Raw genomic sequence first — 25,485 nt, 5'->3', positions numbered from 1 at the left:
TTGTATTAACTTACGGCAACTTTGGTTATCCATAATGGGAGCACACAAACACAAAAAAATACAACGTGTCCGTCTCAGTTGGCGCGCGCGCCGCGACGGATGCGTGGTAAAAAACCGACAGCCGACGGAACGGACCGCTCCACGTTCGGGCGCTCCAATGAACACATTGGCGCGCATTCCAAAATGATATACATTTCGCGCGGCTGGAGCGCGCGCCAATGTTCGACCTCTTGGAGCGCATAATTAATACGCAGCTTAAGTGTTACTACATACAATTTTCTGTGGACCTTATGCTCAGGGCAAAGTTTTGCCTTGAGGGTGCACAAATTAGCTTCGCGTTACAGCTGCACATAACTTACAGCATCATTGCCATAAGACGGCCTTTAGGATTTAAAACAAAGAAATTTATATGTAAGTTTTGGTTTTCACCGGAAAAAAATCCAAACGCTGTTCAGTTACACTTCCTTTATTACGACAATTTCCGATACGCTTCGAAAGGCAAGTCTTGCTTCTGCCCTCGCTCAATCAGTGTGTGTGTTAACCATTTTTCGTGCATCGCCCCGCGTCTTTTGTGCCAGGGCGGAAGTCAGCAAAATTTAGGATAGTCATGAAACTAACATTTAAGGTATAATATAATCATAAGTCAATAGTCTTAGTCTGTTATTATTTCCTACTTTTAATAGTTACATAAATAATAGTTACGAGGATTGATTCTAAATAAATATAGTTTAATCATACTACAATAAAATAATCCTAACAGTTTCATGACTACTTAGTCTGACCATAAATACTGTTACAATAAAAAATAAAAAAAAATCTATTTCAAATAACATTTATTACTTTTACAGTGTGTTACTTTAATACATAAATATAAAACAATTTAAAGTATAAAAAGCTTATTCGAAGTGGTCTCCATTGGCTACAATACAGTCCTTTAAACGTTGAGGCCAGAGTTATCAATAGAAGCACGCACTCTTTTCATGGGCAAATTTTTCACTAACAATCGTACGGATTGTTTTAGGGACTCCAAATTATCATGGCGCTTAGAGCAAGCCGTACTCTCTAAAACTGACCATAAATCATAATCCAGCGGATTAAGATCGGGACTAGAAGACGGCCAGTCTTCAGCTCTGATGAAGTCCGAAACGTTCGTTTCCAACCAAGACTGCGTAGACCGAGCTTTATGACCTGGCGCCGAGTCTTGCTGGAAGGACCATTCTTGATTATTGAACATGGTGTTGTTAAGGGGCTTCACTGCCTTCTCAAGAATGGTATCTTGATGCACTTGTGCCGATGTTTTGATACCTTTTTCACAAAAGTATGGCCCAGTCACTCCTTCATAGCTAATACCCCACCAAACCATCACTGAAGTCGGATAGTGCCCACGTTGCACTCTGTCGACTAATTGGGAAGCTTCTTTAGAGCTTTGAGTATAAATACGGTTATTTTGTTTGTTAAAATGTTGCTCTATTGTAAAAAAATTCTCATCCGTAAACAAAAAATTTCTATGACCTCCCTTTGCGTACCGCTTCAGTAGTTGTTTCGATTTTACCACCCTATTCTCTTTTAAATTATCAGTTAAGAAAAGACCAGTATGTCTCTTATAGGCTGCAAGTCCTAAGTCATCTTTTAAAATACGCGACATGGTTCTAGGTGCTATCTTCATCTCCCGAGATAAAATCTTTTACTTTCGGATAGGATTTCCTTGAATTCTTTCCCTTACTGCTTTGACCACCTTTTTCGTACGAACACTACGTGGACGGCCAGATCTTTTTCTGTCACAAACAGAGGAGGTCTCATTACACCTATTAATAGCCCGGTACACAAACATTTTACTAATACCAAACGTATGGAGAGTTTTAAAAATTGCATTTGGCTCCATACCTACTTTGTGTAATGCAATCACAGCGATTCGGTTCTCTTTATCACCCCACTCCATTTTAATATCGCAAAATATTGTACAATGTGTTGGGGCCAAAATGAGAAAACTCAATGAGCAATCATATAAAAAGCCTATGTCCAGCAGTGGGCAGATAAAGGCTGATGATGATGATGATGATGAATCATATAAAAATGACATTCCAAATTCAAATGTAATATTTTGTTTATTTTTAATTGTAACAGTATTTATGGCCAGACTAAGTATAGTGTGCAAATGAAATCAGCAACTTTACAATAATTACAATAATATTTACTGTCTGGGTTTGGTTCTTTAGTTTTTAGATTTAGAGCACAATCAATATGATACTTGGTAATTTGTTAGGAACTCAACGTAGGTCTGTCTTTGTAGTTATAATAATATTTTTAGCACTATCTTCCAGGAGTGGCCACTTCTGTCTTCCTTCTTTTTATCTTGATGAACATTTTCAGTTGTTTAAGTAATTAATTAGCTGCACTCAATATTCACTACTATTTTTCGCGATCGCACAATTATATAACAGGGGAAATGGACGGGACTATATCAATGCGCTCTCAATTACGTTCAAAAATATTAATGCGATGTATCCATTGCAGATAACGTAAACATTTTATGTCTATTTATTGAAATTACGTTAATAACAATATAATGTTTCTAACAGCTCGGTCTTCCTGCAACATCACGAGTCCCTTCGTGATGCTTGTAATATAGGAACAACCACTCTCTTCCTGTGTACTTGCAATGTCTTATAACATAGTTTGAAGCATTACATTATTGTGACAGAGTCAACTTTTTATCGAGGTGAATCTCATTAGCTTTGAGATCACTGGTTACATTGTTGTTCTTATCACCTAAAACGTCAACGCTGCCTACATTTACGGCAATTACCCGCTTGATCCTCCCTATGATTTCATCATCATTATGTTTATCATCCTCGTCATCGTCTTCGCTTGAGTTTCGATTAAAGCTTTAAAGCTTGTCCAGGGTTGAATTTTATCTATGGCGACAACACCTTCGTAACGACGACCACCCTTACGAGACAACAGAGTGTCTTCAACTAAGAACCTATCATGTTCCAGGACTTTTAGAATGCGGTAAGGACCCTGATATTTCGTTACCAGTTTCTGTGGATGACCATCGTTGGAGACATACCTTTCTATTCGTACTGGGTTTCCTCTACTTCATACTTTTTCACGGTTTTCTATTTTTATTGAATCGCTCAGAATCTTTGTCTTGCTGATCTTTCATGCGTTTCAAAACATCCTCTCTAACAGAGTCAAACTCATCTACTGGTAATATTTTATTAAGCATTAATAAGCATGTCATTTATTATTGTGCTCAAAATTCCTTCAGCCCTGTGATTAAGATTAAATCCGAGCAGAAGTTCTGATGGTGACTTTTGCGTAGATTTATGGATTGTAGTGTTTAGACCTATTTGCATGTCATGCATGTATCCATTCATCCCAACATCATACAGTACATACTCTGGAAATAAATTTTAGATTAGTACAATAAATTTCAGTAGAATGGAAAGGAAACTTGGTGGTGGTTAATGAGACAGTAAAAAGAAAATTATGAAATATAGATTAAATATAGATATTATTAAAGATAAATATCTCTTCATTCTAATATTTAATATAGAGTATTTATGTACCAAACTAATTTTTAATTATGTTTACCAAGTATCTTATTAAATTAATTTATCGTAACACTAACTGTTTACCCAATAATTCCATTTTTGCGGCCTTGCCTTGGATAAAAATGTTAGCACATATGGAATCAATGGACTTTTCAGGATTTGATTAGAATGGTATTCCTTACATATCCGTAAACATTCACGTCGTTGTGAATTAATGCAAGGGGGGTACCCTTTTTTTTGGACAAGTTTTGTGAGGTCGTATTGAGAAATTATTTTTCATGTTCAATTCATTTTGTATCATTATGTATTATTTTATCTTTCTGTTTACCTTGTGTGTTGTGTTGTTTTAATATTTTACTACTGTTTTTAATTAAAGATTAGGATTACCAGTAGATTGTCTAGAAATTTGTAGTTCATTTATATTTTGCTACCACATTAAAAACAGAATTAATAAGTTAGACAAAATGTGAACCACTCCAGCTTGATTTTTGTTCTTTGTAGTTAGGTTCTACCTTTTTCTTTTTTTGCGTAATTAAATTTTATTTGAATAATATTTTTTTAAGTAAATAGTAGTTTGTTTTTAAACGATCCCAGTCCTTGCAACATCAAATCGAAATTTTCAATGAAATGAAATATCGATTGTGCCTATGACTTCAATGAAACACATGACTAACTGTGGCAGAAGTAGGTGACAGCTTCTTCGTACACTACTGGCAAAATATGGCAAGAACTGAATAGTTATAATGTCAAGCATAATGCTTATTTTGAAATGCTAATTCGGGAGTTGTTTTATTTGCGTTTTGTTTTATTGCTCTTGTAGGCAGACGAGCATACGGCCCACCTGATGGTGAGTGGTTACCGTCGCCCATGGGCTTCAGCAATGCCAGGGGCAGAGCCAAGCCGCTGCCTAACGCTTATTGCGTAGATTATATTCATGAGTTTCATAAAATTTACTATGGTGCCTGCCTAAAGTAAAACATAATTATAAAAATTTGGAACTGCTTGACTATTTTTAAATAACAATTCCTACTACGTATTTAAGGTAACATACCAATTTGGAATTTGCTAAAAATATACTATAATAAAACAATATTAATTTATTTATTTTTAACAATGCTGTTGATTAATTTATCTAACATTTTATGCTGAGATGCATTTATTCTAGCTTGAAGTTGTGCAGCGTTCGCATGCGTATGGGCAGCCTCTGCTAAACTTAAAGCTGCATCAACCAGTTTCCCTTCAGCTTCCACTCGCTTTTTTCCCGGCTCTATAACCCAGGACGAGTCTACTCTTGTTTGTTGTCCTATAGATAAAATAATAATCGGTTACAATTCTGATTGTAGTGAGTGAGTTGCAAAGAGTTCTTGGCTATGGAATACAAATAACTTACTAAATTTCGGCCTGGTATTCGCAATGAAGCTTTTTCTAAGGTGACTTCTTGATCGACGAGAAACTGGGCTAACCATAAAAACAAATGTTTATATACAGTCTTAAAAGATATTAGATATATTTGCTTAAAAATAAAATAAAATATAAAGCTAATATCGCTGACCTAAAACCTTATTTTGCCCACGTCTTTTCGAATATTTAGCTTGTTAGCTTTTTTATTTTCCTCAAAAAAGCTATAAATATCTAATTCATTTCATTTGAAATCGTCGTGGCCTATGCGACGTGGATAAGAAGCCCGGCGTATTAAAAGCGATGTAACTGATTCGGTGTTCGAATCCCGCAGGCAGGTACCAATTTTTGTAATGAAATGTTCATGTACTTGACAAATATATTTGAACGACTTCCACCATGAAGGATGTATCTTAATAAAAGATGATCTTTTATTTATAATCAAACCTGCGAATATTATTTACGTAATCGTTGACGGTAGGACGGTTTATGATTCAAATCGAGATACAAAATGCAATTGCGATCATATTAAACTGGCGTAATAATTATGAAAGCTTAAAAATAACTAACAAACACGTGTTTGTCCTCTCTGGGATGGAGAATTCAGTAAATGGGATAGATCTGGCGTTGAGTCGGGAGGTGGTGAATCTGAGATTTATTTATTATTACAATTAAAAAAAGAAATTGTAAAGTTACAAAAATAATTAATTCATCAAATGGGAATAACTTTACCTGTTGTTACAACTACTGTTTCCTGGGTTATACCCTGATCTTCGGAGGCGACAACCAATCCTGACGATAGGGGTTCCTTAGGAAGAATTGTAACGGTAAGCGTTACACCAACCGGTAGCCAGTGGAGAGTATGAGATCTTACAAAAAAAAATCCCAGGGCGCCTTTTAAAATAAAAAAAATGAAGTGCAGTCACAACAAAAACATATATTAATAAAAAAAAACACAAGAATACAATAAAAGGAAATTAATATATAAAAAGGAAACTTAAGCTACTCAGCTAGATTGTTACACTAGGTTTATTATAAAATTAGGTTTACATAATTAACTGAGGGTAAATAGCACGAACGTTATGCGACGAAATATTACAGTAAAAAGCATACGTATCTTTTTTATATTAAGGTGATTCAGAAGTCTAGGATCCTGGGGTCTAGTGACGATACTCCAGTTCCTTGGAGTCAGAAAGTATTAGGATGAGGTTATAATTCCGGCACGTTACGGGACGTTCTACCGAGCGTATTGTATTGGAGTGTTGTAGGTGAAATAAAAGAGAACTGTTCAAGTCGACAATTCGTGTAATACTGTTATAATTTAGTGTGTGCAGTTACAAATATAAGGTTAGGCGAGCTGCACACTACACCTCCCCCCTTTTAAAAAAAATGATATTATTACATAATTACTTTTTTTTTTTTTACTTAAACTAAATTACACAAAATATTTAAACTTCATACTTTACTAACAAAAATCCAATAAAACAATATTTTAAGTTACAAACTTCTTTGTATTATTTTTATGAATGCTTTATTATCTTTATGCTTTATTATCTTTATGCTTTATTATCTTTATGCTTTATTATCTTTATGCTTTATTATCTATATGCTTTATTATCTATATGCTTTATTATCCTTTAAAATTATCTACATCTAATGACCCCATTAAATCTAAACTAACTCTCTCAAAAGCAGTGGATGCCGTGGATGTGATAACCATTGGCTCCTTTGTATGTCTATTGGAATGCTTTTGAATCTGACAACTTTTACATTTCTTTACGTATTCTGATACGTCATTGGTCATTCCTGGCCAATAATAATACTTCCTAATATTATTGAACATTCTGTTTACCCCCGCGTGGTCACTCGTGGGTAACAGGTGGAAGTCATTTAGGATCACCGTCTTTGTGTCTTTGTCAGTAATACTTGTCACATCTTTAATGACAAGTAACTTGGGAAAACCTTTCAAATGGCTCATTTCCTTTACAAAATTGTTTACAAGTCGTTCATAGCGCTTGCTTTTAATTATTACGAGCACGTTTATTTTGATTTGCTTGCAAAAACGTTATAATTCTCTCATTAACACACTTACGGTAGACAACGATTGAGAAATTATAAAAATTGCTGATTTTTCAGGCACGAATTTGCAGTTATCATTATCACTAGTAAAATGTTTGAATTTTTCTATCTGTTTTAATATATTTTTATTACAAAATAGAATCAATTCAACGCCGTCAATTGGTCGTTTGAGGATTTCCACTACTTTAGGTTGATCAGGCCTTGGAGTAGAGGATACCTCCGTAGTCATATTATTATTGTCACAGTCAATACGTAACCTACGAGCCTGTGCTCTTGTCATGAACGATACTACATGCTGTTGCACTTCCTTTAAGCTGTTGGATGTAAAAGGTATCCGGCTCAATGCATCTGCAACTGCGTTGAGCAAAATTCACATGATTAATTATAATATTTAAATAAATATATCCCATAGACTCTAAATTAGAACTAATTTCTTCTATAACTATCTTATCCTGTTGTACTAAATTCAATAAATTCTACTAAACTAGCTGCACTATCGATTAATAAATTAAGATCGATATTTCTATTTTTAAGTTGACACTTAATTACACAAAAATTACTATAACTAAAAATCGAATGAGTGCACTGTTTAAGTGCGAAAAACTCTAACTCATTATAATTATTTGCTTTATCGTTGCGCAAGTTGTCTTGGACATTGGACTCTTGCGTATTATGCTGTACACGCTGATAATGCATCGGTCGTCCACGAAAATGCTGACGCTGGCGTTGATCGCCTGAGTGTTTACCTCGATTTACGATATGTGAAGTTCGTTGACCTGTACTATTTTCATAACAATTATAGTTACGATTATAATTTGTCTTATTGTTATAAAAATGGCTATCTCCTCGGCCTCGGAAACCTCTGTAGTTTCCGCCGCGTCTAACATTTTGGTTAGCTCTAAATTGCATAACCTGCTCTTGTGGGTGGAAAGATATAGATTGCTCGTCTACAGCAGCTGTAATAGCTTCAGATAAGGACGCAAATTGTCGCGAGGCGATGATAGTGCTGAGCCTTCTGTCGGCCAAACCATCGCTAAACCTTTTAATTGCAGTCTTCTCATTGAGGGGACGCAATACCTCATATGCATCGCGCTTCTCGTTAGCCTGAGCAATCGTGAGATTTACGAACAACTCCTCAATCTCAGAACCAATTTTTTCTATAGTCCTACGACCTTGAGCTGCACACTACAGTATTCCAATAAAAAAATCTCGATTGACGGGTCTATTGGAACCCTATAATACATTAATTATTCATAGTAAGTTACACGAAACATTACAGCTTAAATATATGAATAATTCAAGACTTACCGATATCATAAATCGGGCACAAATAATTAACTTGAATTTTAATATTCGTAAACAGCGTAAAAACTATGAGCGTAGCTTATTTTCGACTATTTGGTGCGGCTTCTGAATAAGTGGCTCCTTTTTTTCCCTACCTATGCTGATTGCCGTGAGAGGCTATTTCAGCTTCACCCTAACGTTTGTAGGTGAGCTCACGGGGCTCAAACCGGAGAGTTGCTAACACTGACCTAGTAAGAGCAGTGCTTCGCAGAATCTACCACCGGATCGGAAACGCGACCTACTGAGAAGATCCCGCGAGGAAATCAGTGGGCTGTGTCTGTGGGTTAATTCGCTCGTCGAGCCCTTCGTCGCAAGCGACGGGTTCGACGAGGACGGTGACAGGTGGTTGTGGTGCCTAAAAGCACCGTTAATGGATCTGGAGGATCCGTAATGACGTGCTTTGAGCGACGTCGACGGTTTACCATTCGGTCTACTGGGTCGGGTATGTAGTTTCCAGCGACCACGATGAGAGGGTTCTCATGTCGTGCCGCCTTTTCAAAATGGCGCAGCGACGCCGACTGTATACTTACTAACTGAATCGAGCTCCAGGTCATCGTGGAGATCCGCGTTCTTCAGGAACCATGATGCTCCGACGGCTATCCTGCAGAATCGGGATTGAATAACCTGAAGGGATTTCAAGTGGGTGCGGGCTACGTGAGCGAACACTACGCTTGCATACGTCATGACGGGGCGTATACAAGTTTTGTAGAGAGTTACCTTATTGCGGAGGGACAGTTTGCTTCGACTACAAAGCATTGGATAGAGTCGTCCTAGTATAAACGCGGCGCGGTCGCGTACCGTTTTTATATGGGGACGGAATGTCATCCCTCTGTCGAGGGTGACGCCTAAATATTTGACCTTCGGGGCCCACGGTATGGGCTGGTCGAACATCGTGATTGGGCGAATGGCGGAGGCGGAGGTGTTGACGCGCCTGTGCTTTTCATGGGGTTTATGTCGATTCGCCACTTCCGGAACCACTGTCCCATGGTGGCTACTGCGATCTGGAGTCGCCGATGAAGCAACAACATCTTCCTACGCGAGTAGTATAGCCGTGTCATCGGCGAAGAGCGCTAGATGGGTCTCCGGAGACCGGGGTATATCAAACAAACTAAATAATAACGGGGAGAGCGCGGAGCCTTGCGGGGGACTCCGGCAGTCAGATGATGGGGACGAGAGCGAGTTCGCTCTACTAGATATCGAAACGAACGGTTCGACAAGAAGTCTCGTATGGTGAGCACGAGTCTGTCTGGCACTCCTATGTTGTACAGTTTGTAGATCAAACCGTTGTGCCAGACTTTGTCGAACGCCTTCGCGATATCGAAGACGAGGGCGTCGGTCGAGATTTGTATACGCCTATTTAGCCCTATTAGGATGTGCTCCGTGAGGCGGTGCACTTGTTGTACGCACGAGTGTTAAGCGCGGAATCCAAACTGCTCGTCCCGGAGGCGTTTCCGAAGGAGTCGTTCCTAATTTTTTCCTATCGTCGGGAGGAGACTAATCGGACGGTAACTAGCGGTTTCGTTTTTCGGTTTGCCCGGCTTTTGTATACCGATAACGTCCGCTTCATTCCACACCGCGGGAAAGATGCAGTGCGTCATAGCGGCATTTAAAATAGTAGCCAACATTGCTATCAGTTGGACTGGCAAAAATTTTAGCGCGCGGTTGCGGATGCCGTCGGAGCCGGGTGCCTTCTTAGGTTGGAGGTTGTGGATCGCGTCTCTAATTTCCTCAGTGGTAATGGGGGGTAACGCGTCCGAGGGCGGGCAGGGAAGCTCTGCGCTCGACCTCCCTGTCGACTAACTCGGTGTGTTCGGGGTCCGCGTATTGAGTGCTGGTGGTGCACTGCTCTTCAGTGCATCGGCCAGCAGCTCAGCCTTGTCATCGTCATCGAAAGCCGGTGGTTGGCCTGAAAGGCGTACGAGGGGAGGCATAGTAGCGGTAGTTTCGGATTTGAGAGTCTTAGCTAGTCGCCAGTATGCTTGGTGAGAGGGCACGAGTTCTTCTAAATAACTATCCCAATTCTCATTACGGGCGTCGCTTAGGCGAGATTTGACATCCCGCTGTAGACGACGCATCCGAATCCGGTTTGAATGCGCGGGAAGACGATCGTAGGCCCGGATTGCCGCGTTCCTAACTCTTAAGAGATTCCTAAGCTCGAGGGACAGTCTAATGCGGTGGAATCTATCCCCCACATCGACTTCTTTGGAAGATCTAATAATCGCGGAAGAGATGTGATCGGTAATGATGTTCATGGATTCGACGGTGTCCTCGGGAAATAGATTCGAATCTGGGCCGTAAGGGAGGATTGGTGGAGCGGCTTCGGCTAAGCACGTGCCCATCTTATTCCAATCCACCATGGTCCTCGTAATAGTGACTGGGTTGTGAGGGCGGCCGAGCTGCATAACGACAGGTCGGTGGTTTGAGTCGAGCTCTGACAGTGCTTCGATGGAACGCAAGCGCAGAGTTACGTTCCTAAGCAGTGCCAGGTCTATAGTGCTCGGACGGAGCGCGATGTTTGTTATACGGATAACATGTTGGAGTTGGGGGACCGACTACTTCGAAGGTGAGGTCGTCTATAAACGCGTCGAGACGCCTACCGTTAACGTTAGTACGAAGGCAGTTCCGCCTAGTGTGGTGGCATTTTAAATCGCCTGCCAGGATGACAGAGTCTCCCATGCCGAACAGTGACTCGATGTCACTGCTCAGGAGGGGCTTGTCGGGGGGGAGATAAACGGATGCGATGACGACCGGCTGGCGTCCCGTCAGCGAGATACGGCACACTGACGCCTCGATATGTAAGAGCGAGGGAGTATCGAAAAGGACAACGTGCAGAGCCCGCCTATAGTAAATGGCAGTCCCGCCTTTGGAGGCGGTGAGTCTGTCATTCCTAACCATGACGTATAAGTGGCTCCAGCGCATGCATGCCTATTTATACCTATTCGAATAAAATATGTTCCGATGAGGAGGGCACGCGCTAGAATCACTCAAAGCACTTCATGTGTCGCATTAAAATTATGTAAATTTACAATACGGTGTTACACAATAGTGGTCTAAAATAAAGTGACATACGCCTTTGTTTTTAAAGCTAAATTTCACGTTAATTATAATTACATGACATAAATAACTATTATGATTAAACATCGACTACAATAAAAGCATGTAAGCTTGAGAGTAGATATTATCTTGTTGAACACCAAGTAAAACGATGTCACTATTTGATTCCTGATTTAATCAACAATATGTTATCTTAACAATTCACTTTAACACTTGTCCAACTTTAACCAGTACGTACAACAGTCACTGAATCACACAACGTAACAAGGATATAGTAAGTGCACCAGGCAAGCGCAGTCCAACGAATGTTCATTTCAAGGCACGTTCCGCCTTTTTATACTAGCCGGCGCAGCTGGCTTATGAGTCACTTCTGTTGCAGCTGTTGTTTACGAGTGGAACGACACGGCCGGCGCGCCTGGCTTGTGTGAGTCACTCCTATTGCACGTGCTATATAACATAAATATCGTTAACGCCGTCAAGCATAATGGGGGGGGGCGCAACAATTGCCAACAGGAAGGAGGTGGCAGCACGAGTTGCGAAAGGTAGAGGGTCCCAATCGTGCACCCCGAGCACTGTGATAGCGCCTTTTCACTGCGCTCAACCCGAAGCTCCGCAAGGGGCTGCGCGTCGAGCGGTCGAGAGCCGCCACCAGTCAGCCGGAACCAGACTGACCCGAGGACCTGATCGGAGGAAGCGGAAGTCAGTCAAACGACCAGCAACTCTAGCTCCTTCCGACTCCTCGAAGGTTGAACCTGTGCCTGTTAAATTTCTGGCAATTGAAGAAGGATTGGTAGATGCTGCAGCGTCACCCAACAAAGGTTGTGGACGTGGCCAGAACTTGACGATGACCTACGGTGAACCGGCTGTCACCGCTTCGGTCCGGACCGGTCCCTGCCGCCGTAAAGATGCGGGTTACGTAAGAGAAGGAGAGGTTACGCGATTAGCTCGCTCCATCACAAAGGAGATGGAGTCAACGGACCCGCCAGGGACAAAGTGGCTTCCGCCATTGCATCGCAGGGTAATTGCGCCCTCACGCAGGTGAAGGTGGGGGAGCTCCGGAGTTGTTACTCTGGGAACTTCACTGTGTGGACGCGTTGCTCTGTGTAGGCGGCCACCCTCTTGGCCACGCCTCCACAAGGTCAGCCTACCGACTCGCCGGGAAGGCTGCGCGTAAGTTGGGTGATAACCCACGTGCAGCTGCAGGAGGCACGTCCATGGCGATCCCTATGGTGCTTTGGCACCGGGCACGGCCTCACCAGGTGCCCGGCGGCTGTGGATCGCAACGGACTTTGGTTCCGTTGCGGTCAGCCCGGACACAAGGCAGCCTCCTGTACCGCCGCCGCACTGCACTGCGTGTTGTGTGACGCAGCAAAACGGCGGGCCGATAATCGGGCCGGGGCTCCGGCCTGTCTTTCCTCACCCTCCTCCACAAACAGGGGGCGTGGCGGAAAAAAGAAGAAGACAGAGGAAGAGCCGGCTTCGTGTGAAACAGCCGGCCAGAGGATCTACGTACGCCTCGCCAAGTTCGACCGTTTCCTGGGCGGGCTCGAGGCGTTGGGTCATTGCGTGGGGCTCCCCGGAACGAACTCGCGCGGCGAGTTCCTGTCGGAGCGGGCTTTCCCGACCGGCCTGTCTTCTAAGCAGAGGTTCAGTCGCGACTTGCGTGCGGTGGAATGGGGAATCACACGTGGACGTATCGTTCGCGTCTACGTCCGCCGCGCGCCGTGTCCGTGGCTGGCGTGTCCTCGAGGGGGTATGTGAGGTCCCCACTGAAAGTGCTGTGGGGACCTCATCTATATATTAATACGTGAAGCAAAAATTTTGTATCTCTTTTTACGAAAATTGCGCGGACGGAGGAGTATGAAATTTTCCACACTTATAGAGAATATAGAGAAGAAGTGCACAATACTAATTTATTTTTTAAATAATACATAAAAGATACATTAAATCAATAAAGAAAACATTACACATACTACATACCATGTATTTGACGCACACACGCATGCATACTATTTATTGTCAAACTTTTGTTCTTGACGTCTGTGGTCAAATTGAGAATAGATTAAATATTGTTTGTCTTTATTAATATTTTGTAAGCGAAATTTGTGATTATAGAAGTATAAAATACAATCATAATAGTGTACAAACTTACAATTCCAATTAATTATAGTCGAATTTCGACTACTGCGGGACCTCTAGTATTCATAAATTAGCGAGTAAGCTCAGCTCTGCAGCATACGCAGTAAAAATTAGAAGGTTAACAAACACGGACACGCTTTGTTTAGTTTATTTTAGTTACTTCCACAGTGTTATGCCCTATGGCATTTTACTATGAGGCAATGTGGTAGATGTAGAAATGATATTTATTCTGCAGAAAAGAGCTATACGTGCTATTTATAACATGCACCCAAAGGAATCCCTGAATTAAAGTTCTCATAATGCCATCCCAATACATTTTTGAAAATTTGATGTATGTTCGTAAACATATTGAGGGATTTCCTAAAAAGTTTGACATACATAATAGAAATACTAGGAACAAACACAAGCTTGATGTGCCGATGAGTAGGTTACATAAAATACGAAATTCCTTCGGGTGTTTGTTTCGGCGTGACTTTAATTTAATTCGATCATGGGTGTGGGAGTTCAAAATTAAACGGCGGCGTGGTAATGAACAGTGTTGTAATAAAAAAATTAATAAATCCTAATACAATAAAAACTAAAATGTTGCCACTTTATGAACAATGATTGAATGATTGATAAATAAGACCGGTGCCAGACACGACATGCCCCCATGCGTTGAAGGGACTGTTTCAACCAACAGTGTCAGGATCGGCAGCGGGCAGTTCTTGCTGAATGAGCGTCGCACCATTCCAGCAGCGGTTTTAATGTTGGCCACTCTGGTAACTCCATCAGTGCCAGGATGCACTTCGACGATACGATCCATTCTCCATTTAAGTGGTGGCAAATTCTCCTCCTTTATCAGCACAAGGGAGTCAAGTTTAAGTGATCCCTTGCTTGCACGCTATTTCCTTCTAATCTGAAGCTCGCATATGTATTCCTTGCTCCAACGTGAACAAAAATGCTGGCGGAGCTGCTCAACACAATGAAATCTCGTTAATGTGTTCATGGAGCGATCTCGGAGCTCAGGCGACGGTAGGGAAACGAGTGGTCGCCCAATCAGGAAATGTCCAGGGGTGAGCGGCGTCAGATCCTCTGGACTCGAAGACAGTGGAGTGAGTGGTCTGGAATTCAGCAGAGCTTCAATCTGGACCAGTGTGGTCGTTAGTTCTTCGTACGTTAAATTACATTGTCCCAATACTCCAACTAAATGATGTTTAGTGGACTTGACACCAGCTTCCACTAGGTCAGCAAAGTGTGGCGAATAAGCCGAAATAAAATGAAAAAACACGCCATCACTAGCCATGGTATCAGTAAAACCGTCACAACTCGCCTTGATTAATTTTGAAATTTCGTTATGCGGGTCAACAACGAGGTACCATTGTCAGAATAAATATTTGTCGGTTTTTCTCGACCCGAAATAAATTTCCGTAAAGCCGGAATAAAAGTATTGCTCGTTAAATCACCCACTAATTCTAAAGATATCGCTTTGGTGACGCAATATACAAAAACGGCAATGTAAACCTTTGTTACCTTACATCCACGACCTTGCCGTGTAACGGCCTGTATAGGACCTGCATAATCGAGTGCAACGTTCTCAAACGGCAACCCTCCAGGTGATACTCTGTGTTGCGGCAGATTCCCCGTGATCGTGTCATGTCCGCCTGACGGCGGGTACAAAAGAAAGGATTCAACGACAAAGATTGCAACTGTTTTATTGTTAATATACTAATATACTGTTTTATTGGTAATTAATTACATAAAAAATAATAATAACAATAATTGAATTAAAAAATATATATATTATATATGACGGAGGAGAAACGCTGAAGGAATGTTTTTAAAAAGTGTGACGTCAGCATTGTTGACGTCACGGTCTTTAAGTTCTCGATGATGACTCATATTTGGGCTTCCAAAACAAAACTTCACGAGAACTGCGTATATTGCACGAGAAGCATAACAACGTTACAGAGAGATCCGTACTGTACTACGGCTCGGACACGAATGAATAAACGCTAGACAGCACGGCCGTATTTATCGGACTTCGTACACGTCAGCGTGTTTACAAGTATTAAACACGTGAGCGTGTTTACAAGATTTTAAAGTATTGAAATTACAATAAAAGGGACTGTTTAACATCAATTTCTTATCACAGATTAATTAGTTGATGATCAGTAGGTAAATAGTCATATTTGCGCCGACATATACTATTGATGACAACTCGCGGGGAGTGGGTTCGCGGCACAGGGAAGTTCTCTGGTCTTTAAAAACCTGTGTGCTCCGGGTACTTAACTCGGGACTGTTCGATCCGTGACGCGTGGGGGTCTTCTCTGAGGAAGGTTCCACTACCTGACGGTGAACTCGGAGACGGTGCGTGATGGTCCACGATCCGTACTTGGATATGCAACCCGTACTTTGTAATCCGTACTGTGGATTAATTACTTATTATGCAACTCGTTCAACTCCCCCGGGCTCAGTGACGACGCGTCCAAGTTGTTTACGTAGTTCGAGAAGGCGGTCAATCTCCCTTTAAAGCTCGCTCTTTTTCTAATGAGATCCTTATCCATTATGGAATGTTGGTGTCAGTTCCTGGAATCGTCGATGGTAACAATATTAGGTTACGTAACAGCGTGGTTGCTTTTTGCAATACGTAAGAATTTAATGTTAACGTAAATACCAACACATAACAACACTTAAAGTCTAGCGATTACTAAGTTAATAGCATTTAATGTAAGTAGCGGTAGTAAGTTTTGCGGTAGGCAGCGGCTTGGCTCTGCCCCTGGCATTGCTGAAGTCCATGGGCGACGGTAACCACTCACCATCAGGTGGGCCGTATGCCCGTCTGCCTACAAAGGCAATAAAAAAAAAAAAAAAAAAAAAGTAGATACAGTTTTGCGTTGAAATAAGGATCTAAACTTAGAACATTTTTTTTATATTTTCAATTTAGACAACTGACCGCCATTTTTTTACATTATATTCTTTGTGAACAAATCGTAACAGGCAATACGTACAATGCTTGTAATCTGATAATGTATATTGGAAACAAAATAAGTATTTACTAGGTTTAAATTAAATAAGTATACAATATAAACTGACCTTGGTCGACGAATGCCTTTAAAATTTATATTTAATGATAATAAATACTAAACATGAGTGTTGGGTGCACTTTCGTCTAAATACCATGTTTGAGGTCGGATACTCCACTTTTCCACTTGATCACTTGCTGGTTCCTTGTTTTCCTTTAATTATCTGGCTCTGAAGGCCGTGTTTCGTCGTGACTTTAATTTAATTCGATCTTGGGTGTGGGAGTTGAAAATTAAACGGCGGCGTGGTAATGAACAGAGTTGTAATAAAAAAAAATTAAATCCTAATATAATAAAAGTTAAAATTTTGCCACTTTGTGAACAATGAGTGAATGATTGTTAAATAAGGCCGGTGCCAGACACGACATCTATGCGCCTGTACAACAAAATCCCAGAAGATGTTCAGAAACTACATATACATAGATTTAAGAAAACTATTAAAGAACATCTGTGCAATAAGGCTTACTATAAAGTCAACGATTATCTAGAAGATTGCACAAAGTGGGAATGAGTTGCTCGCTCCGGGCATTTCAATATTGCAATAATTGTTACGTTATAATACTGCTTGTAAAAATGAATATTTAAAAAAATCTAATATTTAAAAAAAAGACATGCCCGCTGAGTTCTTGCCAGTTCTTCTCAGAATCGAGGCTACTTTTTGTGAATTGGCGGTAGTTCTTTTTGACGTTCAACAGTTATAAACTTTCATTTATGTTGAATAAAAAAAATTTATTGATTGATTGATTGAATAGTGTTTGTCATTTTGATCAATATAGTCTCGTTTCTTATAGCACAGCAAAAGTTCCTGATATGTTGCTCTCATTTTTCTGTCTAGTTGTGTTATGGCAACACCACTTTTTTGAAAGTATTCATTCATGTTAACGAGCTTGGGTAACACCCATTACAAAAATAGAAAAAAAACAGTTTAATGAATCGATCATTGAAATTATTAAATACTGGCAGCCCGCTCCGGCCCAGCTCGGGTCTTCAAAAACATCAACGATATTTGACGTTGTTTTACTTAAAAAAATAAAAGAACACTTATTGCGGCATAACTATAATAGTTAGACGTAATGACGATGCTTGTAGCTGAAAGTAAGTATTGTATTTTTTGACGAAGCATGTTGCTGATAACTCTATTTCTGTAATCTGACGAAGCATGCCGCAGATAATAACATGTACTTTTAGGTTAGGAATATTATGTTCTTTTTTTATAATAAACAATTTAAAGTATAATTAGTTAGACATATTCTGTCGCGACACTTTTTGTAATTAAATTTGCAATTTTTTTACACCTTGGATTACATTATTGGAGTTTTAGTAAGGATCCCATTTTTTTTTAAATATTATAGCCTATGTCACTCGGGAATAGTGCAGCTACCAAACAGTGAAATAATTTTTCAAATCGGTTCAGTAGTTTCGGAGCCTATTAAATACAAACAAACAAACAAATCTTTCCTCTTTATAATATTAGTATAGATAATATTAGTATAGATAAGCTCTGCCGACACAATACGCTCATTTAGCCACTTTTTTGCAAAGAAAAGATTTAAAGAACCAATAGTCATTGAACAAAGGTTAAGAAAGATAGCCATCGTATCTGGGAAGGGTGCAATATTTTGTGTACTTTGATGTTAGTAAAAGCTCTCGACAAATTCAGATTGACGTTTTGAGCTGTGTTAAAGAATCCAAATACATTCCGCGCTAAGTCCTCGCAACGCCTTGGCAATTTCTCGCAAGCTTCTCTTGCACACAGGTGTAATCAGTGACAGGTGCATTTCAGAATAATTATTTCGGGTTTATTCGCTGTAAAACGACCAGCTATTAAATTGTGCCGGCCCATGACACTAGCGCTGTCAGAAGCAAACCCAATTATATTATCTAAAGGAATATTTCGTCTTCCAAGCTTTTGGTTATAGAGTTATAAATGGCTGCTCCAGTTGCGCCTTGTGTTGCAGCATCAAAATCGTCTTTGTCGAATAAAGGTCGCAGTTCCCATAAAACGCTTGAATTTTTTTTCATTTCCATGTCATAAAGTCTCACGACAGTGCACATTGTTTTACTGATGAATTTTCAGTTGACTCATCGACCAATATGCTGAATTTAGTCGATTTTAACAGGGTTTCTAAATCACTTTTGTGGCTGTCCTCAATAACGTTTTTTATTACTCCTGAATATTTTGTTCTTCTCAATTTATTATCGGCAGCAATTTTTGAATTAGGTACACTTTTTATTATTTCACCTAAGTGATCCATGGTTGAAACGAAATGTTATGCTCAGTCATAAATAAACATAGTTTTAATTAAAGTTCAGCAACTGTATTTTCATGGGAAGAATGGGCATCAGATTTTAGAAAAAATTTGTATAGTATATATCTCGAGGCTATATGCGCTTGGTCTGGTATGTTTGGTTTGACGGTCAATCCAACCAAATGTCAGGCGATTATTATTGGTAGTCCCCGTTTGTTGGGACGATTAGATTTTAGCTCACTCCCACCCGTAACTTATAATGGAGCAATTATACCTCTGAGCCCTTCAGTCAAAGTGGATTCGGTGGATTTGGTGGATTCAGTGGATTTAGTAGATTTAGTGAATTCAGTGGGTTTAGAAGATTTAGTAGAATTAGTAGATTCGGTGGATTTAGTAGAAACAGCGGAAACAGTGAATGTGTTGGTGTCCTTTGTATAAGGGTGGATCGGGTTTAGGCCTTGGGGGCTCACGAGACACCGCTGTGGGCCCGTTACTCGTTTAAATGTTCGTTTGTGGGTGTTGTTTGATTGGGGTTACTATAACCGGCATTGTTGTCGTTTACAAAATGAACGCGATTCGGATATCGAGGAGTTCCCTGTGAATAATTAGGATTCGGAGTATATTGCATTCGTCTATTGTTGTTGAATTGTCGCTTGCGGCAGTTTTCTATGGTATTTTTTTTTTGTCAGGAGGAAATCGCCGGACTTCCGCCCTTCACTGGGGATGGAGGGCGGGGCATGTCGGAGTTGAACCGACTAAAACCTCCTGTCGCTCAACAACCAGCATCCAAACCCGCATGAGACAAAACTCATGAAAAGGCAAAGGGGGGAAGGTGAAGCGTTTAATGCGGAGCACATCTCTCCCATCACCCTCCCCCTCGGGACGCCGGACTGGCGGTCGTCGGCGCCACGACCACCGGTCCTCTCGGTCGGCAGGCTATCCGAAGCCCGCCCAGATGGCACCGGTTAGAATGGTCTATCCTACGGAATACCCCGCTGGGTCAGAACCAGCGTGGGTCGAGGATGGCCGGCCTTCCATCACCCGGATGCTCTTGCATAAAACGCGTGCAGAGCAGCTTGCACGTCGTCTTCTTAGGCCCCCTTCGCCGGTCCCCAGGCCGACATGTGAGGGAGACCCGAAACACTTAGAGGGCCAGGGCTTGGGCGAAATCCGCCTCCCTGGCCCCCGCTCGACGGCGGCGGGCCTATGCGTCTCTCACGCGCCCCGCCGCCTCCTTCTACAAGATGGTGCACTCGCAGAAGTCAAGCATCGCCTTCCACGACTCGTCGTCAGCGAGCATCGATGCCACAACACTCGGCAACGACAAGTCGTTTCCTATTTTTGCGACGAGGACACGGCGCCACCCCTCCCATGCGGGGCAGGCGAAGTTTTCTATGGTATGGTCTACATTTTTGCAGTATCTGCAGACAGCGGTGTTTGTTCTGAAATTGGACTGAGGTTGAAACTGAGGCCTCGGAAAAGGTTGATTATTGGTTGGTCTACACTCAGCATGTGTGCTAGTAGACGGGCCAAACTGTCTTTTAACTGTCATCCCTATAAATTTTTCTTCCGCCGTCGTAAAATTAATCGCTTCATTTATAGTGCTAGGGTCCCTACATCTGACTACTGTAGCTAATGGGGGTTGTAATCCTATTATGAAAACGTTCAGAGCTAGGTCTTGCATAGCAGCCAGCCGTCCGGCTAACTCGTCCTTTTTCTTGGTCGGTATTGAAATATTTATCTCCGTTAATAATTTAGCGAGACAAGATTCAACCCTTAATGAATATTGACTTACGGATTCGTTTCGGCCTTGTTTTGTTTGCATTCTTGAAGGTCTGATAATAAGTATGCATAATGTTTAACGTCTCCAAATTGAGTTTTTAAGAATTCTTCTAACTGTGACCATTTAGTAAATTATTTGACGGCACATGCCGTTTCCGCTTTGCCCTCTAGGCGGCTGAGTATATATTTTAAGAGAACCTCTGCTTGAGAAGCGGATGCTAGATTTATGGTGTTGCGACAATTATTTAAGAACGGTGTTAGTTTATCTCGTGAACCATCGAAAGTACCGATGAATTCGATAAGGACGTTTAGAGCAATTTCCGACATTGTAACAGATTCTTCTTCTTTAACCTCTCTCTGTTTCGTCATTCAATATATGATTTATGTATATGTTATTCAAATATTTATTTATATTTATGTGACATAAAATGATTAAAACAAACAAACAAACAGGAAGAAAAAAAAAGAAAAAATAATTATTCTTATATTATATATATATTCTACATAAAATTTGAAATTGAAAAAGCACGATCTATAACTTATAGTGGTGAGGTTAAAACTTACGGGTGTTAAAATTATCTAAAAGGTGGACAATGATCGCTTGCGGGCGGTCCTTATCGCTTCTAAGAAATTGCAGATTGCATTGAATGTTAGACGCGTGGTTTGAATATTTGTAATATGATATTTTATTTCAAATCGCAGGATAATTAATTATTAATAAATTTATAAAACGAATTAGTAATTATACAATTAAGTCAGTGAATTATCAAGTTCCTTATCTTAGGACTTACAGTACGAGGAGCATCTCGAAGTTGGAGCACGAAGAACTGGGAGACGGGATGATGATGATTTGATTCTTGAGTAGGACTTCCTTCACCCGATGAGTTTGAATATGTGATAAAATTTGCGCCTTAGTTTGCTTCTCACAGGAAACAGCGGAATTTGATATGTAGTTTTCTCACAGGAAACAGTGGAATTTGATGTGTAGTTTTCTCATAGGAAACAGTAGAATTTGAAGAGTTGTTTTTCACAGGAGACGGTGGAATTTGAAGAGTCGTTTTTCATAGGAGACAGTGGAATTTGATAAGTTGTTTTTCACAGGAGACGGTGGAATCTGGTGTTGTTTTTTCACAGGAGACGTTGGAATTCGCAGTGTCTTGACAATTTTCTCCTCTATTCTTTCCAGGATACAGTGGTTATTTTCTTCTTTTTCTTCTTTCAAAGCTTACCTTCTAGGTATGGCTGTTTTCCAGAATCACGGTGATGACTTCAGGTACGGAGACGAACCGAGGACCAGGTTTTTTGATCCTTTTCACGCTGCCGCCAATGTTATGCGGGGTTCGGGAGTTCACGTTTTAAAAAAATATATTTGAATTGTTGAACACTATATTAAACTGATTTGGTATAAGATTTGGTAATTGTTAAAGAAAAATTGAATGTGACGAAAGCAAACGAGTACCTCAAATGACGGCTGAGATTGAACTGTCGTTTTATTATTAAAGTTATACGAGCTTCTCGCATGAAATGCTGAGTGCATGACTTAATGTGTCTATAGTTCAATATAGTCATACAAAGGGGAAGATATAACAGCTCCGCGCCTGACGTGACAAGTGTGAGATCGCCGAGACCTGCCGGCGCTGCCGCTGCGCTAGTGCGCTCCTCCGTTGCTGTTGCACCGTCGTCGCTATCTCAACCATCCCCGTCCCCGCGTAGTAGAATAACGAAAAATTAGTTAAAAAGCTATTTTGTGTGTATTGCAAATCGCGCGGACATGTCCGTGATTCTTGTAACAAATTAGTGATAACAAATCTGTATCTTGTTATGGTTGTGGTGAAAAAGGTTTTATTAAAAGTAACTGTCCAAAATGTAACAATATTCCTAGCAATATTCAGTTAATAATAGAAACTCACACGTTAAGGACAATGTATTCTATTGTGTAAATGTGAACACTTTCTCAGATTCACATTGTAATGATAAACATCCTGTAACTCGACCTATATTGCATATAGGTATACAGGGTTATAATGGGACTGCTTTGTTAGATACCGCCGCACGGCGTAGTATCGCGGATTACGCACTCTACGCGCTTTTTCAACGTTTAGGTATGAAGTTTCGCACTGAGAATATGTCAGTGAGACTCGCGGATGGTACCACTCGGAACACTAAGATATTATTAACACATGTAGACGTTGAATTATGTTCAGTATTATTATATTCCCCGATTTTCAGAATAATGAAACCTTGTTAGGAATAGATTTTATTTTGAAGGCACGATTAATAATTATCGATTTCTCTTCTATGACTTGGCACTCGGCTGATCAGCCCCGGGACATTCACCCTTTGTCATGTGAAAATTCACGTGACCCCATAAGTTGCGCTTCTATAAACTTGTTGCGCGAAGATGAAGGCAAATTCTTATCGGAGTCGGAAAAGGTGCGTCTGGTGGATTTACTAGGTGAATATTCCGATGTTTTCGAGGAAATCGGTGAGCCGACTCCCTTTTCAGAGCGTCGGATCGACACCGGCGACCACCCTCCTATCGCTGTACCTCCGTATCGTGTCACGCCGGCGAGGAAAGAGGTCATTAGTGCCGAGCTCGACAAGTTATTCGTCGTGTATAGAGTGCCAGCGGTACCAGCCGTCTAACTTTAAGCGAGCGGGACTACTCCAGACTCCAGTTCCAGCTCAGCGGTTTAAAGTTATTGCAGTGGATCTTTTCGGGCCTTTACCCAAAGGACCCTGCGGTGAGTGGCGGATACTCGAAGACACCGCCAGTAAGTGGGTTGAGCTGTTCGCTCTCATTGATGCCACTGCCGAGGTATGTGCAAAAACCCTCGTTAATGAAGTCTTTATGAGATTCGGAGTGCCACGCCGGATGATTTCCGACAACGGAGTTCAATTTGTGGCCGACGTCATGCAAAAGGCTATGTTTGTTTTAGGGGTAAAACAAAGTCTCATTCCTCTCTATCATCTCGAAGCCAATCCGGTTGAGCGGCAGAACCGGGACTTAAAGGCTCATCTTGCCATATTGCTTGAAGGCCGTCACCAGCAGTGGCCTGAGGTACTGTCTTTCGTCCGATTTGCTTTTAATAGTCGTAAGCTCCAATCTCCAATATCCGCTCAGCTTGATCTTCGTGCCGCCGTAGAGTCCAAGAACTTTGTCCCCCAGATATGCCCATACTTGTCCAAGCTTGCCGAGACCATCTCGACCGCTAAGGAGAATATAGAACATCATCAAGATATTCAAAAGACGTGCGCGTGATATAAGACGCTCTGAACCTTACCAGTTTGCAGAAGGGGATCTCGTATTGATGAAGACCCACCTACTTAGTATTGATAATAAGGGTATTACGTCGAAGTTTAATCCTAAGCGGGATGGGCCATATGTGATTTCAAAAAAGGTGAGTCCTACTTCCTACCTTCTAGCATATGAGTCGTCGGGCGAAGTTTTTGGTAAGTATCATGTCTCGGATTTGCGCCCTTATCATGCGAGGGAGGATGTATGTCCCGTGCCTGTGATTCCCAAGCGCCGCCGGGGTCGACCGCGTAGGGTGGTGGAGTAGACTGGGTTTCATTCCGCGTTGTTTGTTTGACCAGTCAAGGGTTTCTAGCCAGGTCAAAAGGGGGAGTGTGTAACGTGCGGAACCGAAGTAAAATAATTAATCCTCGCACGCTAAGCGGAACCCTAAAGTGTTGAACAACGCCGTGCGACCGACGCCTGCGCAGGATTCGTAAAAAGACAGAGGGTCGATAAAGAAACATTGAATAACGCGCACGCGCCGATCGCTGCACAAAGTTATTAATTTATTTAATTTAAATCATCTTACTTTTGTTGTACCTATAAGAGTTGTAACGACAAAATAAATGATTAACATTAAAAATTTAAATTTAAGCTGTATCTAATCCAGGCTCGCAGGACAATATTTGGGCTGCGGCGGAAGCGTATAAAACGGGTGTATAAAGGCGCGTAAACAGCCGTCCTAAGCGGTATGTGACGAAGTTCACTTATCTTTTACGTAGGTACATGCACTACAGTACATGTGCCGCAATCTAGGCAGCTAGCGGCAAACCGTGATCGATCGGGAGTTAGAACCACGCTTTGGAAACACGCGGTAATTATAGGTTTACCAGAATCTGATGGCAAAAAAAAGCGATTTTCATATGGCAACAAAAATATATGGCAACAAAAATTACCTGTCAACTGAAACAATTCCTCGAATTGTTTTTGGTTTGGCTTCAAATTTCGTTTAAAAAGTGGTGAAAATGTCGAAGAAACCTCTTCGATCGCAAGCAAGCAATATTGTTTTCAATGTTTATCAAAGAATACTTGATGAACAAGGTGCAGAACAAACACAATCATCGATATTGAGCCATGTGCATGCACCGGTGCATTCGTGTTGAGCGATGCACCGGTGTTCGAATTCCGCAGGCGGGTACCAATTTTTCTAATGAAATACGTACTCAACAGATGTTCACGATTGATTTCCACGGTGAAGGAATAACATCGTGTAATAAAAATGAAACCCGCAAAATTATAATTTGCGTAATTACTGGTGGTAGGACCTCTTGTGAGTCCGCACGGGTAGGTACCACCACCCTGCCTATTTCTGCCGTGAAGCAGTAATGCGTTTCGGTTTGAAGGGCGGGGCAGCCGTTGTAACTATAATTGAGACCTTAGAACTTATATCTCAAGATGGGTGGCGCATTTACGTTGTAGATGTCTATGGGCTCCAGTAACCACTTAACACCAGGTGGACTGTGAGCTCGTCCACTCATCTAAGTAATAAATAAAAAAAAAATGTGCAAGCGTTGACTGGTTAG

General features: G+C 41.2%; 2 long non-coding RNA genes and 1 other non-coding gene across 6 annotated transcripts in view; 1 reads left to right on the top strand and 2 right to left on the bottom strand.

The window, feature by feature from the left end:
* The window catches only part of LOC105841794 (putative nuclease HARBI1), a 66,898-nt gene that overhangs the window by 34,101 nt on the left and 7,312 nt on the right, over positions 1-25,485 (top strand). Inside the window, exon 1 of one of the 4 annotated variants that reach the window (XR_009975828.1) lies at positions 11,586-24,065. The exons of 1 other annotated variant lie outside the window; for it this stretch is intronic. This is a non-coding gene — a long non-coding RNA (putative nuclease HARBI1). Of the gene's footprint in view, positions 1-11,585; positions 25,481-25,485 lie in introns of those variants that run through there. 2 more of the 4 variants (XR_005245851.2, XR_009975829.1) reach the window with 2 other exon arrangements.
* Positions 4,640-5,130, bottom strand: LOC110385408 (uncharacterized). Its single transcript, XR_005245852.2, has 2 exons — positions 4,948-5,130; positions 4,640-4,860 (listed from the first exon to the last, which is right to left on the bottom strand). It is a non-coding gene; the product is annotated as an uncharacterized LOC110385408 (long non-coding RNA).
* Mir3402 (microRNA mir-3402) lies at positions 23,279-23,395 on the bottom strand. Its single transcript, NR_107679.1, has one exon. It is a non-coding gene; the product is annotated as a microRNA mir-3402 (primary transcript).

This window comes from Bombyx mori, chromosome 20 (genome assembly GCF_030269925.1).
Source record: "Bombyx mori chromosome 20, ASM3026992v2".
NCBI classification, from domain to species: Eukaryota; Metazoa; Arthropoda; class Insecta; order Lepidoptera; family Bombycidae; genus Bombyx; species Bombyx mori.
This window is presented reverse-complemented; position numbering and strand designations above follow the sequence as displayed.